At 49.7% G+C, this 6,705-nt stretch overlaps 1 long non-coding RNA gene across 1 annotated transcript; it reads left to right on the forward strand.

The window, feature by feature from the left end:
* The first annotated feature begins 4,391 nt into the window (after window positions 1–4,391).
* On the forward strand, window positions 4,392–5,866 carry LOC123115796 (uncharacterized). Its single transcript, XR_006456743.1, has 2 exons — window positions 4,392–4,677; window positions 4,762–5,866. It is a non-coding gene; the product is annotated as an uncharacterized lncRNA (long non-coding RNA).
* The last annotated feature ends 839 nt before the right edge of the window (window positions 5,867–6,705 follow it).

Genomic DNA, 6,705 nt, shown 5'->3' on the forward strand with positions numbered 1-6,705 from the left:
GGTGTTGGTGGTGCTGGTGGCAATGGGGGGGGGGCAGAGCGCTGCTTTCTCTCAGCTTCGAGAAGAAGGGGGGAGTGGTGGAGATTGGCGAAAATGGAGTAGTAACCAGCGAGGGGGGCGAACTGCCCCTGTTTCCCCTGCTTATAAGGGGAGGAGGGGGCGGACGTTTCGACCTTCCGAATAAAGAAACCACCCACGATCTCTCCCACGACGCCGCATTCAACGCGTGCCGTTGGGGGAGGGAGCGGTGGATACGGAGTAAGATACGGCGTGGCCTAGGCCGCATGTGCCAGTGCCCTGTTTTGGGCCTGGCCCAACAGCGCTCGGCACCATGTGGGGCCCAGGCCCGGGGGCTCCTGTCGATGTACTAGAATAGGGGTACCCTAGTATCCCGAACTTGTGCACGGGCAGTTGCAGCGCCCCGCGGCAAGGCTTGCCGGGTTACCGCCAAGGACCTCCGTGGTTCCTTTGGAGCCATTCAAGAACAAAGTATTCAATTCAACAAAACAAGGCCCCGGCAAGAGGAGCTTGCCGGGAAGGCCAACCAAGGCGTTTCAAGGAACTTGCCGCGACGCGCCACGCGTCCCGGCAAGGCCCGGTGAGCGACAAGCTTCCGGACGCGACAAGACAACGACCGCGGCAAGGCGCTTGCCGCGGCAAGCGGCCACTCTGCACCCACGCTCCAGCGCATCCACCAACGTGTCGCCCTGGGGCCTTCCCAGGCGCGCGTGGCGGGAGGCTGTGCAGCCAGCGGTGCACGGTGGCATGCGACGCTGACAAGATTGCCATCGTGGCAAGCGGTGGCTCCCCCGACGGTCCCTTTTTACACTGTTTGGGCGACACAGACGGGCATTTAATGCCTTTGTCCCCTGCCGTCAGGGTTAGGTAGGATGCACTGTGCAGGTAGTTGTACCAACCACATTCCCTTTTCCATTTTTGCCCTTATCTATGTTGCCACCTGTCGGTGACCCCTTGAGCATATAAAAGGAGGCCCATGCGCAACGTAGAGAGGGGTTCGAAACCAGAAAACACTCACGCTCGGTCTCGTTAGCAGCTCGTGTTGCCAAAGATGTCGGGGAAGCTGATCCACGAACACCTATGGGACCGGCGGACCGAGCCCCTTTCGGTTCGGCGGGGGGCGGAGATTGCACGAAGAGCAGATCGAGGCGATGCACACGAGCAGTTTACCCAGCTTCGGAGCTCTCCGAAGAGATAATACTCCTACTGCTGCTTGTTTGATTGTATTGTGTCTTTTGCTCGGGAGCGCTGAGTGCTACAGTACACACGAGCTGCTAACGAGACCGAGCGTGAGTGTTTTCTGGTTTCGAACCCCCCTCTCTACGTTGCGCATGGGCCTCCTTTTATATGCTCAAGGGGTCACCGGCAGGTGGCAACGTAGATAAGGGCAAAAATGGAAAAGGGAATGTGGTTGGTACAGCTACCTGCACAGTGCATCCTACCTAACCCTGACGGCAGGGGACAAAGGCATTAAATGCCCGTTTGTGTCGCCCAAACAGTGTAAAAAGGGACCGTCAGGGGAGCCACCGCTTGCCACGATGGTAATCTTGTCAGCGTCGCATGCCACCGCGCACCGCTGGCTGCACATCCTCCCGCCACGCGCGCCTGGGAAGGCCCCAGGGCGACACGTTGATGGATGCGCTGGAGCGTGGGTGCAGAGTGGCCGCTTGCCGCGGCAAGCGCCTTGCCGCGGTCGTTGTCTTGTCGCGTCCGGAAGCTTGTCGCTCACCGGGCCTTGCCGGGACGCGTGGCGCGTCGCGGCAAGTTCCTTGAAACGCCTTGGTTGGCCTTCCTGGCAAGCTCCTCTTGCCGGGGCCTTGTTTTCTTGACTTGAATACTTTGTTCTTGAATGGCTCCAAAGGAACCACGGAGGTCCTTGGCGGTAACCCGGCAAGCCTTGCCGCGGGGCGCTGCAACTGCCCGTGCACAAGTTCGGGATACTAGGGTACCCCTATTCTAGTACACCGACACATGGGGAAGGCAAGAAACAAAACCCAGGCAACATACTGAAACGGGCATCGACGCATATTATCTCCCTCATCATGTGGCACAAAAGAGAAGGTCATATCATCATCGATAGGATCTATCTGATGCGGACTTTCCTGAATGTACTGATCCCTCGGAGCAACATCAGCAAATGCCGCCATCCCTACCCCGATAGGATAAACAAAAGCATCGGGTACCTCAAGATGAAAATCCCCAACCATGATACGAACTACCTCATCCAACACCATGTGCTTCTGATGATCTGGGACGGGGGGAACCGCGGTGACGATGGCGTACCTCTCGTGGCTCAGCGGCGGGTCGTCCACCACCATCATGTTGCGAGCCAATCTGTGGTCCGGCCCGTGCTCAATCCGAGCTCCCATCGGCATGAACTGGAACGGCCTCGCCGGAAAGTTGGCCATTGCGTTGGTTGTTGAGGTGGCGGTCGCAACAGTTAAAGGTGGAGCAGGGGAGGAGGAGGAGGGCTTGTCTCTCTACTCTTTGGCTATCAGGGGAGGCAGGCTAGGAAAATGGAGTGCAGGTTGAAGCGGAATCGTCCTCCCAATGGTTATCGGGGGAGGGGGCCTAGCTTCTGGTAATTTCCTTTTGGGACGCCAAATCATTTTTCTATTAGGAAAAGATAGATTCTGTGGTTGGGGGGCTGGTCTAAGCCGTGGCAGTGAATCCAAATTAATTTGAGGTTGCCGTTCCACCTTCCTCGGACGCCAGAATAGACGAGGAGCAGACTTGGAGTCGCACAAGTATCCCTCATGGCCCAGAAAATTACAGTGTTTGCACCAAAGAAGCCCAGGGCAAAAATCTCTATGGTGGGCCAGACTATTACAACTCGTACATGCTCGGACTAGCCAGCCCATATCTGTCCTCATGCAAAAGCATGCACGTAGAAAGTTATGGCAGGTGCTACAACTTTTGGCATGGCAATTAATAGAATCATGATCTCCTTCGAAGCACCTGGCGCATCTGCCCAAAAGGCAATGAATAAAGTCCGAAGGAGGCAAATCTTCCAAATCATAAGCTTGTCGGATATTTGCCTCCTCATAATTGGCTTGCCTTAGATCTAGGATATTTTCCAAAACCAAGTTTGGAATAGTGCACCAAATCTGCTCACAATGATTCTTACCTATGAATGTTTTGGTACTGTGGGCAAGTCGATCCGTCGAAACCGGGATATTCAAACTACCAAAAATCAAACTTTTTTGCCTGATCTCTTGATTAGCATTGTTGTTCATCCAATCATCCAAACCAAGATCATCCTGAGGTAATCCATGACGTGAGGAAACTACTTCGAACGGGCTCAAAAGATTATTAGAACGCTCAATGTTAATACCAAATTTGGCCAACTCCTTCGATGCAGAATTGTCCTTGGCTGCACTTTTATCAAGAAATTGCAGGTTAGTGCAAATGGCTTTAGGTACACTGCCAGCACAAGGATGATTGCTGCACTCAAGTGGATCCACTCTTGTACATTCCACGGGTGTTTGAAGAGGCCAAAATGACAAGTAAAATCTGGCCAAACTCTATCCCGTAGGGCATAGATGAAATGACCCACTTTGTTTGAGGCCACAGAGAACTGAAAGTTCCTAGCTCCAATAGATACAACTTTGAAACCAGAAGCAAGACCACCAGTGCAACATTGTAATGCCAAACCGACCGATACACAAGACAGAGGGAAAGAGGCAGAAGAAAACGTGACCACCAAGAAGAACTCCTTGGAGGAAGAAGCCGGGGAGAAATGGACCGTGGATCTGAAGCGCCTACGAACCTGGTCCTCGACCTTGAGGTCAGGGTTGAAGTCCCAATGGAGGAGCCCTTCCATGGCGGTTATACCTTTGAAGCATGCGTTTTTGAAGCCTAATGGGATAGGTTTGCAAGATAATAAATAACACGGAAATAAAAGCTAGTGGCTGTTTACGTAAAGAAACAGTGATGTTAGTTTTACTAGAGAGGTTTTTGTCATAATAAAGTTATTTGTCCCTAGGCAATACTAAGAAGACTAGGCCCGTAAGGGATTGTTTTTTCTGGTTTTTTTGAACTTTTTTTTACAACTGCTGTAAAAATGACGCGTGTGAGGGAAGTGCTTCGTTCCCTCAGTTTGCCACGTTCTGCCCTCACGGCTTTAACTGTCTACCGGTCAAACTTGTCTGAAGTAAAAAAATTCTTAAAATAGGAAGCCTACGGCACATGTAGTTCTATATAGAAAAATAAAGACGTACATGTTTCTGGATTGGCTTCGTTCTCTCTCCTTTCAGTTTGCTCCACCTATCCTCTTGGGCTCTCGCTCGAAGACTCCCGTGTCTCTCGGTGATGGACCAAGTATTTCGCCGGGTCTCTCGAAGGAAGGATTCCGTGAAATCCCGTTCCACCGCTTGGCCGCTGTTTGGCTCTATAAAAACGCCCCACTTCGTGTGCGTCGGCCATCATCCCCGCTCCTTCTCTCCCGATGCCCCTCCCATCGAGAAACGCGTGAGCTCTGCCCTGTTGGTGTCCGATCCAGTGCCGCCGGCGGCTCCATGGAGTTCCTGCGGTTCTATCCTAGGTCTCTCACCGATCATGGGCTCTCCCTGCCCCGCGCGACTCCTCCGCGGCTTCGTCATCCTCCAGCGCGGGTGTGACGCCGTCGTTGAGACGAACCAGCGCCGCCTTCGGTCGGTGGTGCGCTCCCTCGCTAATAAGGTCGATGGCTTTCTCCCCCTTCTTCTTTCCTACTCATCTCCCAATTTTTCCTTTTCCTTGCAGCCGCAACAGGTAGCAGGGACACATTAGGAGCGGGCGCCTCTTTTTGCGTCCTCGCTAGATCCTCCCAGCAACAAATCGCTGTCTCCACCACGCCCTTTTCCTGCAGAGTACGGGAGTCAAATGCTGCTGGCCCCTGATCTGGGACCAGACCTGCAGCCGGCGCTTGATATGGTAGCATGAATAGTGCAGGCGCTAGCAAAGCTGTCACTCGCCGTATGGAACACCAACGTGGGAAGGTGGAAGCAAAAATAGAAGCTGCTCTTTCTTCCTCGCCCACTACGGATCAAGCGTCTCGGTCATTGGCTTGGCAGCGATGCAACACATCGTCTCACCAGCACAACTTCTCCCCATTGGCACAGGTTCGGCGACGCCCCCCTTTCCATGTCGGTATTACCTCGGTCTCTGGTGCAGCGGAGCGTGTTCTGGTTCTTTTTTTCTGCTTGCAAAAAATAAGCTTTCTAAGCACAAGACTCTTTAGCTTACTGAAAACTATCTTACCCACAAAACTTCTTGCAGATATCTAAAAACGAACTGATAGGACAACTTCATAATCTTACAGGTTTATTACTTAGGGCCTGCTATTTGTCACGCTTCATTCCTCTGCATGCAAGTTGCATTTGGGCCTCCTGAGAGCCAATTAAAGACTGCATAGGCTTTCATTTCGATTCCCACTGACTAATGGTTTCTTGACTTGTGTTTCTTTTCTCATATTGGCTGGTTGCATGACAATTGCTCTTAGTAAATTTCTTTCGTTTAAGTTTGATTTAGTATTTGTAGGGATGCATCTGTATGAGGAGTTTCATCATTAATTGGTGTGGTTTGGTTCAGAAAAAAATATGAGAAGTGTGCATGCGACAATGGGTGGACTATGCAGGATTTTTTATTTTGTTTTATTTTATTTATGGCTAATGAGGACTGTTGATTGCTGCTACTGATCATGGTCGTGACAAGACTCATGCATGGTTGTAAGCTATGCAGTAGTATATGCGTATTCTCAGTGTATGTAAGCAGCTGCATGTTGAACACTTGGTCTGTGTAGTCGGAGCAGCTACTTTCTGAATGTAAAAAAATACAGTGTCAAGAGTAAATGAGTACTTTGTGACAATGCCAGACTCGTTTGAACTATGGGTGACTGGTTTATTGCTATTGGCTTACTATGGGTAACTAGATGTACTATCTCCTGGTTTGTGTTACTTTGCCATGAATAAAGTCTTGGGACATCTTACCAAATATTGTAAAAAAACTAAATAGCTATTTAATCCATGTGACCCGCTAGCTACTTACTACTGTACTATATATTAGTGGAAATAATAACTATTTGATGGTTGAAAATATTTGTGACTCAAAATATAATGGGTTGACAACAGAGCTACCTGCAGGTCAGGGAAACATGAGGGTACAGTTCTGGGTTCATGCTAGATACGTAGTACTATCTTAATCAATATTCTTGATTTAAGAGTAACGCTGATCTGTTTCAGTTATTACTGAATTTTGGAACTCTTGGTTTAAGAGTACAGAGTGACACTGATATGTTCCAGTTATTACTGAATTTAGGAACATCTTTGTATGTCCCTGTTGTTGATATAACAAGGCCTAGTATAGTGGTATGTTTCAATATATTCCAATATTCTACATGGTGCTCCTGTACTATTGGTTTAGACACTGATGATAATTTCAGGCTTATGCATCGCTATATTTTCTTTTGACGTCGTGGACTAAAGAAAAATTGATGAACTTTCTATAGCCAAGAGTATAGTTGCTTCAGGACTAAAATTTGATGGATTGTGTCCTTTGTCCTTTGCACTCGAGGACCAAGACACTGGGTCTGAGTGGTAATATGGGAGCAAATGTGCTAACTGAAGCACATGTATGCAATACCAATCTTTATTTTTACATGACAAGAATTGATATGAAATAGGCACCTAACAAAACACAGACTACTAT

This window comes from Triticum aestivum, chromosome 5B (assembly GCF_018294505.1).
Source record: "Triticum aestivum cultivar Chinese Spring chromosome 5B, IWGSC CS RefSeq v2.1, whole genome shotgun sequence".
Classification (NCBI taxonomy): Eukaryota; Viridiplantae; Streptophyta; class Magnoliopsida; order Poales; family Poaceae; genus Triticum; species Triticum aestivum.